The 9,752-nt window shown below is 31.5% G+C and overlaps 1 non-coding gene across 1 annotated transcript; it reads left to right on the top strand.

Annotated features, from left to right (window-relative positions):
- The first annotated feature begins 2,448 nt into the window (after positions 1 to 2,448).
- LOC140990771 (small nucleolar RNA R71) lies at positions 2,449 to 2,559 on the top strand. The gene has a single exon (XR_012177697.1). It is a non-coding gene; the product is annotated as a small nucleolar RNA R71 (small nucleolar RNA).
- Positions 2,560 to 9,752: the final 7,193 nt, after the last annotated feature.

The following is a 9,752-nucleotide window of genomic DNA, read 5'->3' as shown; positions in this document are numbered from 1 at the left end:
CATTCTTTTAAATGCAAAAGTTCCGAAATAACAAGTGAAAGTAATTTTTTCTTGATCTTCTAATGATATAGGTATTTAATAATACCCCGAATACCCATCAAGAAAACAGTAATAAGAATTACCTGCTACTTTTTCTAGAATTTGATCTAAAAATGGTAGTGGGAAATGATCTTTTCTAGTTGCATCATTTAATTTTCTATAATCGATACACATACGCCAACTTGATGGAATCTTAGCTTGTAATAACTCTCTCTTTTCATTTTTTTATAACAGTGATGCCTGACTTTTTAGGTACTACTCGTGTTGTACTTACCTATTTACTATCTGAGATTGGATAGATAATTCCAGCGTCAAATAGTTTTAATACTTCATTCTTAACAACTTCGTTCATATATGGATTTAACCTTCTTTGTGGTTGTTGATATATTTTAGCATTTTATTTCAAGTGAATTCTATGTGTGCAAATTAAAGGATTTATACTTTTTATATCTTTCAAAGTCCATCTAATTGCATTTTTATATTTTTTAAGTAATTTAATTAAATCTTCTTCTCGATTTGGTAGAAGAGATGAAGAAATTACAACATGAAATGTTTTATTTTCACCAAGAAATACATATTTCAATTCTAATTGTAAAACTTTTAATTCAAGTTTTGTATTATCGTCTTCTTTAAAATTATTTTCAGACTTATAAATTTCTATTGAAAAAACTTCAGATTGTTGATTTAAGTTTTCTTCTTGTTTATTTTCTTCCACAATTGTTTCAATTTCATTATCATATTCATTTTCATTAATACTTGGTTGTTTACATAAATTGAACACATTAAGTTCTAGAGTCATATTTCCAAAAAACAATTTCATTATTCCATTTCGACAATTAATTAAAGTCTTTGAAGTTGCTAGAAATGGTCGTCTAAATAATACTGGAATTTCATTATGTACTTCTATTGGTTATGTATCCAAAACAATAAAATCTACAGGATATATGAATTTATCAACTTGAATCAACACATCTCCTACAATACCTCTAGGTATTTTAATTGACCTATCCGCCAGTAAGAGAGTAACAAAAGTAGATTTTAATTCTCCTAAATTAATTTTTTCATAAAACAAAATAAGGAAGTAAATTCACACTTGCTCCCAAATCTAACAAAGCTTTTTTAATTTTATTTTCTCCAATAATACATGAAATTGTTGGACTAATAGGATCTTTATATTTTAAACTAGAATTATTTTGAAGAATAGAACTTACTTGTTCAGCCAATAATGCTTTCTTCTTCACATGCAATTTTCTTTTCACAGTACATAAGTCTTTTCAATATTTTGCATAAGAAGGTACTTGTTTAATAGCATCTAATAATGAAATATTTATCTTTATTTGTTTAAAAACTTCATAGATATCATAATCATTTTTTTGTTTTTTATGATTTGTTAATGCATGAGGAAATGGTGAAGATTTATTTGATTCATTTATTATTTCAGATGATTTATCATTCAACATGTTATTTTTAGAATTTAAGGTATCATCATTCTCAAAAGTATCAGGATTATCATCCTTACTATTTGATTTTAAATGATCTTTGTTTTCATTACTATATGGATCATTAACGATTTTACCACTTCTAAGGGTAATAACAGATTTTATTTGATCAATTTTATTATTATTTAATTCTTTATTTTGATTTTTAGGATTAGGTTGAGGTTGAAATGAAAATTTTCCTTTTTCATGAAAATTAAGTGCAGATGCAAATTTTACAAGAGTTTCTTTCACATCACTCATAGATTGACTGTTTTGAATATTGATAAACTCTTGCTTTTGGATAAATGCATGAATTACGTCTTCAAAGTTCTTTCTTGGAGGTGTAACATAGGGAATATAACTTTGATGATTTTGGTTATTTTGAAAATATAGTTGTGAAGGTTGTGCATTATTATCATTCCTTCAACTAAAATTAGGATGATTTTTTCATCCAGGATTAAATGATTGTGAAAATGGATCTAGTATTGGTTTTTTATAATTGTTAACATAATTTTCTTGTTCATGGAGACATTCTTTAAATGAAGGTAATGTTGGAAAATCTTTTGTTGAATGATCATGTGTATCACATATATGACAAACAATTTCTTGAATACTTTTTAATTGACCACTCTTTTTCATTTCCAATGACTCAAATTTTCTTGCTAAAGATGCAAGTTTAGCTTGAATAACTATATCATATTTAAGATTATAGATATCACTCTCATTTGTTGAATTATTGATTTTAGTTGTTGGTGGTTCTATTATGCCTATATTATCCCAATTTTGAGCATTTTCTGCTAATGAATCCAAATACTTCATAGCTTCATTTGGGTTTTTATCTTTAAAAGTTCCATTACACATGAATTCTATCATATACCTATCTTTAGGTATTAGACCATCACAAAAGTGAGAAACTATTCTTCATGTTTCAAAACCATGATGTGGGTATGTATTAAGTAATTCTTTATATCTATCCCAACATTGATAAAATGTTTCTCCTTGTTTTTGAGAAAAAGTAGTAATTTGTCTTTTAAAAGAGTTTGTTCTATGGGAAGAGAAAACTTTTTAAGAAATTGTTGTTGCATTTCTTCCCATTACCTTATTGAACTCGATCTCAAATCTTGTACCCATGTTTTAGCTTTATATTTTTTTAAAAAAAAGGAAAAGCTTTAATCCAACTATTTCCATGCTACAATTTTGATCATTATAAGTGTTACAAACTTCCTCAAATTATGTAAATATGGATTTTCAGAATCTAAGCTATGAAAATTTGGTAAAAATTGAATAATTTGAGGTTTAAAGTTGAAATTAGACGCATCAGGAAGAAAAACAAAACAAGATGGGGCAATAGTTCTAATAGGGTTCATATGGTGCCTAAGTGTTCTTAATTGATTATGTCCTTGATTATTATTATTATTATTATTATTATTATTATTATTATTATCATCATCATTATCTTGATTATTTGAATTATCATCCATGTTTAAATTATTTTCAGATACTCGAATAAGTCAACCACTTTTTTTACGACTCCAAATACTCGTATAAGTAAAAACAACACAATACTTATAAAAAAAATAATAAATAACAAATATAAACTTAATTTATACCACTCCGGCAACGGCGCCAAAAACTTGCTACTACTTAAATTATAATTCACCCTAGTGTAGTTTGTCTGCATGTAATATGTTTCGTGAGTACGAGATCGATCCACAAGGAGGTTATTTTAATTTTAAATTTATTAATTTATAAATTACCAAATGCAAGAATGAATTTTATAAATTATAAATTTGTCAAGGATCAAAGATTTATTCTTGGTTTATGTAATATTGTTTAACTAAAAGTAAAACAAAGGAAACCACCATAAATAATGGTTCCAAGAAAATTAAATATTTAAATACACACATAATATAATATAGTTCCCACTATAAAAAATACTGAATTAATCGATATTTTATATATGGTACCTATGATTATATATATAACTATATAAATATATAATTGCATAATGTAAATGTTAAATTAAATAATTATATTTCATTTAGAACAATCGGCAGAGCCACGCTATTGCCTAAATGAAATATATGATTTAATAAGTTAGTTGCAGTAAATTAAAAGTTAGATACAAAAAATAAAAGTTAGTTGCGGGAAAATAAATTTAGTTGCAGTAATGTAAAAGTTAGAACTTTTGATCAACACTAAAATCATTACTCATATTTGGGAAAAATGAAAAATATATTGGAACTTAGAACTTTTATACACACACACATTATATTTTACAATGGGATAGAATGATTCTCAAGCGAGCACAAGGCCTCTATTTATAGACCAAATGAGAGAAATGGTCAAATATTTTATTAATGCCATGTAGTTGCAATATTAGTTTTTGTCTCCTCAAACTTTAATTTCATGGCCCTTATTTCAATGCTATGTTCCACGACTTTAGTCTCCGAATTTGACTTTGCTCAAAACAGCAAACGTGTAGAGCATTGTCTGTATATGAGTTTGGCTATTTGGTTCACCTAATTTGGTTAAATATTGAATTATTTATGATTTTTTTACTTTATACTGGTCATAGTAAAAGTAAATATGTCATCTTTTTTATATTTGCATAATTTGATCATCTTAACGAACTTTTTAGGCAATCAGGTCTTCTGAAAAGTTGTAGATAATTTCTCAAGAATTTCAAACATGTTTGAATCACCTCCATTTGAATTTTGTAGTTTGAGTTATCATTATTTTACCAACACGTAGAAAACTTGAAAATAAAACATATTTAGTAATACATTTAAATATAAACAAACATTACTAAAATAACATAATTTTATAATTTTAATGAAACATAAATTTTTAAAATACAGGTTTTAACATATAATAAATTATTAATTTTAAGTTTTATCAAATAGTTCTAGCATATTTCAATTCAGTTATGGTGAAAGCTGAACTGACAGATGCTCTAACTGATCAAATTAGTTTGAAAGCAATAGTTAAACAAGAAAATACACAAGATATGTTTATGGAGGTTCGGAGACTTCAACTTCTCCTACGTCACTCCTTCTACCTCCTCGGGTAAGATGAGACATGATCCATATGGATTGGGCTCTGTAGGTTGAGCCGATGCATCTTTTTTTTCCGTCATTTACTTCTCCATCTGATTAGTTTCCTGTGGGTGATTGTTCACCAGTTCATCTGCCTAATGAAGTTGTTCTTGGACGGTTGGACTTTGTTCAGAAATGTTCTCAACCGTTCTTCTTAAATCTATCTCATCATCACTACTACATTCAAGGTTAGTAGCATCTACTTTATTAATTAAATCATGAATATTGTTACTACTATTGTCGTGACATATGGATGATTCATCAAATACAATATGTATGGATTCTTCAACTGTGAGAGTTCTTTGATTTTATACTCTATATGCTTTTCTTACTACTGAATATCCCAGGAAGACACCATTATCAGATTTAACGCCAAATGCAATTAAATGTGTTTTGCCATTATTATGAATAAAACACTTACAACTGAATATGCGGAAGTATCCAATTTCGGGCTGCTTGTCGGTCCAGATCTCATATGGAGTCTTTTCAAGATTTTTTTTTATCATGGACCGGTTCTGAGTATAACATGCAGTGTTTACAGCCTCTGCCCAAAATCGCTGAGAGATTTCGGATTCTGCTAGCATAGTCCTAGCTGCTTCCTTGAGAGTGCGGTTTCTTCTTTCAGCAAATCCATTTTGTTGCGGTGATCTGGAAGCTGAGAGATCATGCTTGATGTCGTGATTTTCAAGATAGGATGACAGGAGTTGGTTTAGAAATCTAGTTCCTCTATCACTCCTGATCCTGTCCACCACTACAGTCTTTTCATTTTGGAGTCTCTTAAGGAGCTTGATGAGCTGGGCGGAGGTTTGATATTTAGAACTCAAGAATATTACCCATGTGAACAGGGAGAAGTCATCAATTAGCACTAGGGTGTATTTCATTCCCCTTAAACTCATTACTGTTATGGGTCCAAACAAGACCATATGGAGTAGTTCTAGGCAACGAGCTGATGAATTCCTTCCTTTGTTTTTGAATGTTGAGCGAAGCTGTTTACCTAGTTGACAAACATTGCAGATTCTATATTTTGCAAAATCAATGTGAGGTAACGCATATACTAACTTAATTAAGCTTGCTAATGGTGGCAACGGTTTTTAAATTAAGGTGATTGAGCCGCTTGTGTCATAGCCAATTTTTATTTCCATTTAAGGCGATGAAACAAGTAGAAGCATTTAAATTATCATCATTCTATTTCACCTTATATGTGTTTTGTTCTCTAAGACCAGTTAATACAATATTGCCTGCAACAATTTTAACAGTGCACGTGAGCTTGTGAAACTCAACAATATAACCGTTGTCACAAAGTTGACTTATGTTAATCATGTTATAACATAAATTTTCAACTAAGAGTACATCTTTGATAATAATTTTTCTGTGGGTAATCTTACCTTTACCCACAGCTTTATCTTTGGAATTATCACCGAAGGTGATTCTTGGTCCTTTGTATTCGACGACTTTTGATAGGAGATTTTTATTCCCCCTCGTATGTCTAGAACAACCGTCGTCCAAAAACCAGATGGATTCTTCCAAGTTCTTCTTCTTCAGTACTTGAATTCATTGAAATGAGAACTTGGTACCATTTTCTATTTGGGTCCTGAAATGGATTGAACTAGGCTTTCTATGGGACCAATATGAACTATTGTGAACGGTTGGATTTGGCCTGTGTCTGAGCCATGATCGGTTGGACTTTGCACTCTCAAATTCGATATATCCTAGACCAGTATCTCATGCATCCTTTGAGAAGCAAAGGATTATTCCATGAGTTTACTGTGTTCATTAACCGTTTATTTTCTTTTAACGTGGCATAAAATAATCTTCGCAAGTCATTATTCTCAGCTGCTAGCAGACTTAACTTTACTTTCAAACCATTTTGCTACGAGCAGATGGATAGGGTTAACTTTTTTTTTTGCCTTAGCTTCATCGAATCGTTGCGATAGTATCTTAAACTCATTCACTATGTCATGCAGTGTCGTGACAAGGTCTTCCTGGTTAAATTCCTGAGAGTCAAAGTCAAATATCATTTTTTCGGTGGATTCTGATGCTTCATCAGCTATGAGACATTTTACTGCCTCATCGTCGCTTTCACTCGAAGATTCCTCGAAGATGGATCATTCTGAATCTGAATCCGCCCATTTGAATTTTCCTTCTTTTGCAATTAAAACTCGTTATTTCTTTTTGGTGAACTTTTTATCATCTTCAGACTATCTCCTCTCAACCAATCTCTTTTCGTCTTTCTTCGGCCTGTTGCACTTTGCAATAAAATGCTCCTTTTTCCCATAGTTAAAACAGGCTTGACCATAATCCCTTTTTGAATGTAGTTTAGCAAATTGAGATTGAATTTTACACATAAATTTATCAAATTTCTTGACAAATAGGGACATAGCTTCACTGCTTAGTTGCTCGACTGATTTCTTACTTGTGGACTCTTCGACTGAAGAGTCACTGTGGTAACTGCAAGGGCCTTGGTTTGTTGAGAAATGGATGGTTCTTCTTCAGTATAAATTCCGAGCTCGAACTCGTATGCTTTAAGATCGGCAAAGAGATCGTGAAGTTCCAACTTATTCAGATCTTTTGATTCTCGCATTGCTAATGTCTTCACGTCCCATTCTCTAGGCAGAGCCCTCATTACCTTCAAAGCAATTTCAAGGTTAGAGTATTCTTTACCTAGAGAAATAAGTTCAATAATAATACCACTAAATCGTTAATCAAATTCGGAGAGAGTTTCTCCTAGATTCATCTTTGCGTTGTCAAAATTCTGGACTGCAGCTGTCAGTTTATTTTTTTGGTATGATCGTTGCCTTCACAAAATTGTGTGAATTTTTCTCATATCTCTTTTGCTGTGGAGCAAGTTTTAATCTTGGAAAACATATTTTTATCTAGAATTTTATAAAATATATCTTTGACGACGTTGTCAAGGTTCGCCTTCTTTTTGTCCTCAGCTATCCATTCGGATCGATGTTTTTCCACCATTTGGGAAGCACCTTCGGTTATAGCCACAGCTGGATTGACTTTCATGATCTTCATAGGCCAGTCAGTGATGACATACCACGTGTGATCGTCCTGGGATGCTAAATGTGCCTGCATAAGTATTTTCCAGTCATCATAATCTTCTTAAGAAAACATAGAAATCTTGTTAAATGACGACATATTGATTGTAGATATCAACGTTCAAGAAAACCCGATCTGATACCACTTGTTAGGATCAAGAAAGAGTTTAGGGTGGAGGGGGTGAATAAAATATTTAAAAATATTTGCTTTTAAAATTTGTTTTCAATCGTTTTTAGGCGGTTGAAAGTTTTTTTGAACAATTAGAAATATGAACCAGTTGAAAAGTGAAACGGTTCACAATTTCTTATGATAACTTCAACTGGTTGGCTGGCTCGTTAACAAGAGATGGTTTGAAATGTAAGTGCTCGCAAAAAGTAAATACACAAGATTTTATAGATGTTCGGAGATAAAACTCCTACGTCACCCCTTCTTCCTCTTTAGGAATGATTCCACTAAAAAGACTTTGGCTTTACAAACTTATTGCAACAACTCATTCCAATAAGGACTTATCACACTGCTTGTTTTGGAACTCTTAGTGATAACTTTACACTTCTGGATTTTAAGAACCCTCGGTTCACTAGACAACACAATCAATCAAATAACCAAAAGGTTACTGATAAAAGAAAACTGTATGTTTTGAATAGCACGAAATTGATCCTTGAATGATCAGATATCTTTCTGCTGAGTGCGTTCTTGATGAGCGATGAAGTATATGAACTTTAAGTGCGCTCAGATCTTTGAGTGTGCAAGCTTTATTAATGTGTCAATCGCGTGGTTGAAAAGCTTAAAATGATCGAACTGTCTTCTGCATTCTTCAATTCTTCTTTATAAGATATCATCCCAACGGTCGGAAAAGATGAATAACGCAAACCTATATCGCTAGAATGATGTGTCACTATCAACTGAAACTACATTAAATGTTCTTCAGCAACCATTTAATGTTCTCTTTGCTTGTGTAGCTTTGAATCCCGTTCTTTTGAAGAGTTGCTGCTGAGTATCCTTTTGTAGTAACTGGTAGTTCTCTCAGAGCTTGTAGGATGTTTAAGCAATATTTCTATTATTGAATAGTGACATAAATGCATATCTTCATCGGGCCTGATGCAGGACATGATTGACTTGTAGCGGTACAAAACCATTGAATGTCATGAGCCGGTTAGAGAATGTCTTTCATTAAATGAGCAATGGATGGCTCTTAAATGAAACAGTTTGAAGACTTTGATCAGCCGGTTGAAAGTCTTCTAATGGTTGAAACTTCTTCAAGCTGTAGGCGGACAGCCCGTTAAAATTTCAAACGGTCGAAGACCAAGCAGTTGAAATCCAGACGGTTGAAATGGTTCCTGTTATATAAAGAAGATTGCAGTTGTTTCCTGAAACAGTTAGGTGTTGTTTTGATTATGTCAATCATCAAAATTTTACGGTAATAATAATTTCTTAACATGATTGTAAAAAAAATTATGTATGCACATCAATTTTTTATTTCAAGTAAAATAATAACTATGAATATGAAAATTTTATAGTGCAATACATATATAACTTTGATTTTGATTTTAAAATATAGTAAAAATTCAAAAAAAAATTTTGAAATTCTAAAGAAAAAAATTATTTATAACAAAAAGTATATTTCATAAGAATGATTATTGTTGGAACATTTCATGTTCGCAATCTTGATTTTGAGATTAACAAAACTTGTTATTTTGTTTCTAATGATTTATCAAAGTGCGCAAGAAGATGAAACTGATTACCGAGCCCAAACTGAAGCTATCGAGACGCAAACTGAAAGTGCCAGGCGATTGCCCAAATTGAATCAGCTCAACTGATATATCAAAGAATAGTTCAACTGATTGTCCAGCTGATAGATGGTTCAACAGGAGAACTTCAGAAGCCCGACCAGCTGATAAAGTGCTCAACTGTTGAAGAGCTCAGCTGACCAGTTCAATTGAAAGAGTGAAATCTGTTCAACTGACGAGTCAACTGATTTCACCAGCTCAACTGAAGATCAGTTCAGATGACAAGTTAAGAGCATCAGTTAGGAATCAATCAGTTGCAGATCTAGACAAGCTTATCCAAGTAGATTCCAGCTACGTAAAAGGAT

This window comes from Primulina huaijiensis, chromosome 12 (genome assembly GCF_012295235.1).
Source record: "Primulina huaijiensis isolate GDHJ02 chromosome 12, ASM1229523v2, whole genome shotgun sequence".
NCBI classification, from domain to species: Eukaryota; Viridiplantae; Streptophyta; class Magnoliopsida; order Lamiales; family Gesneriaceae; genus Primulina; species Primulina huaijiensis.
This window is presented reverse-complemented; position numbering and strand designations above follow the sequence as displayed.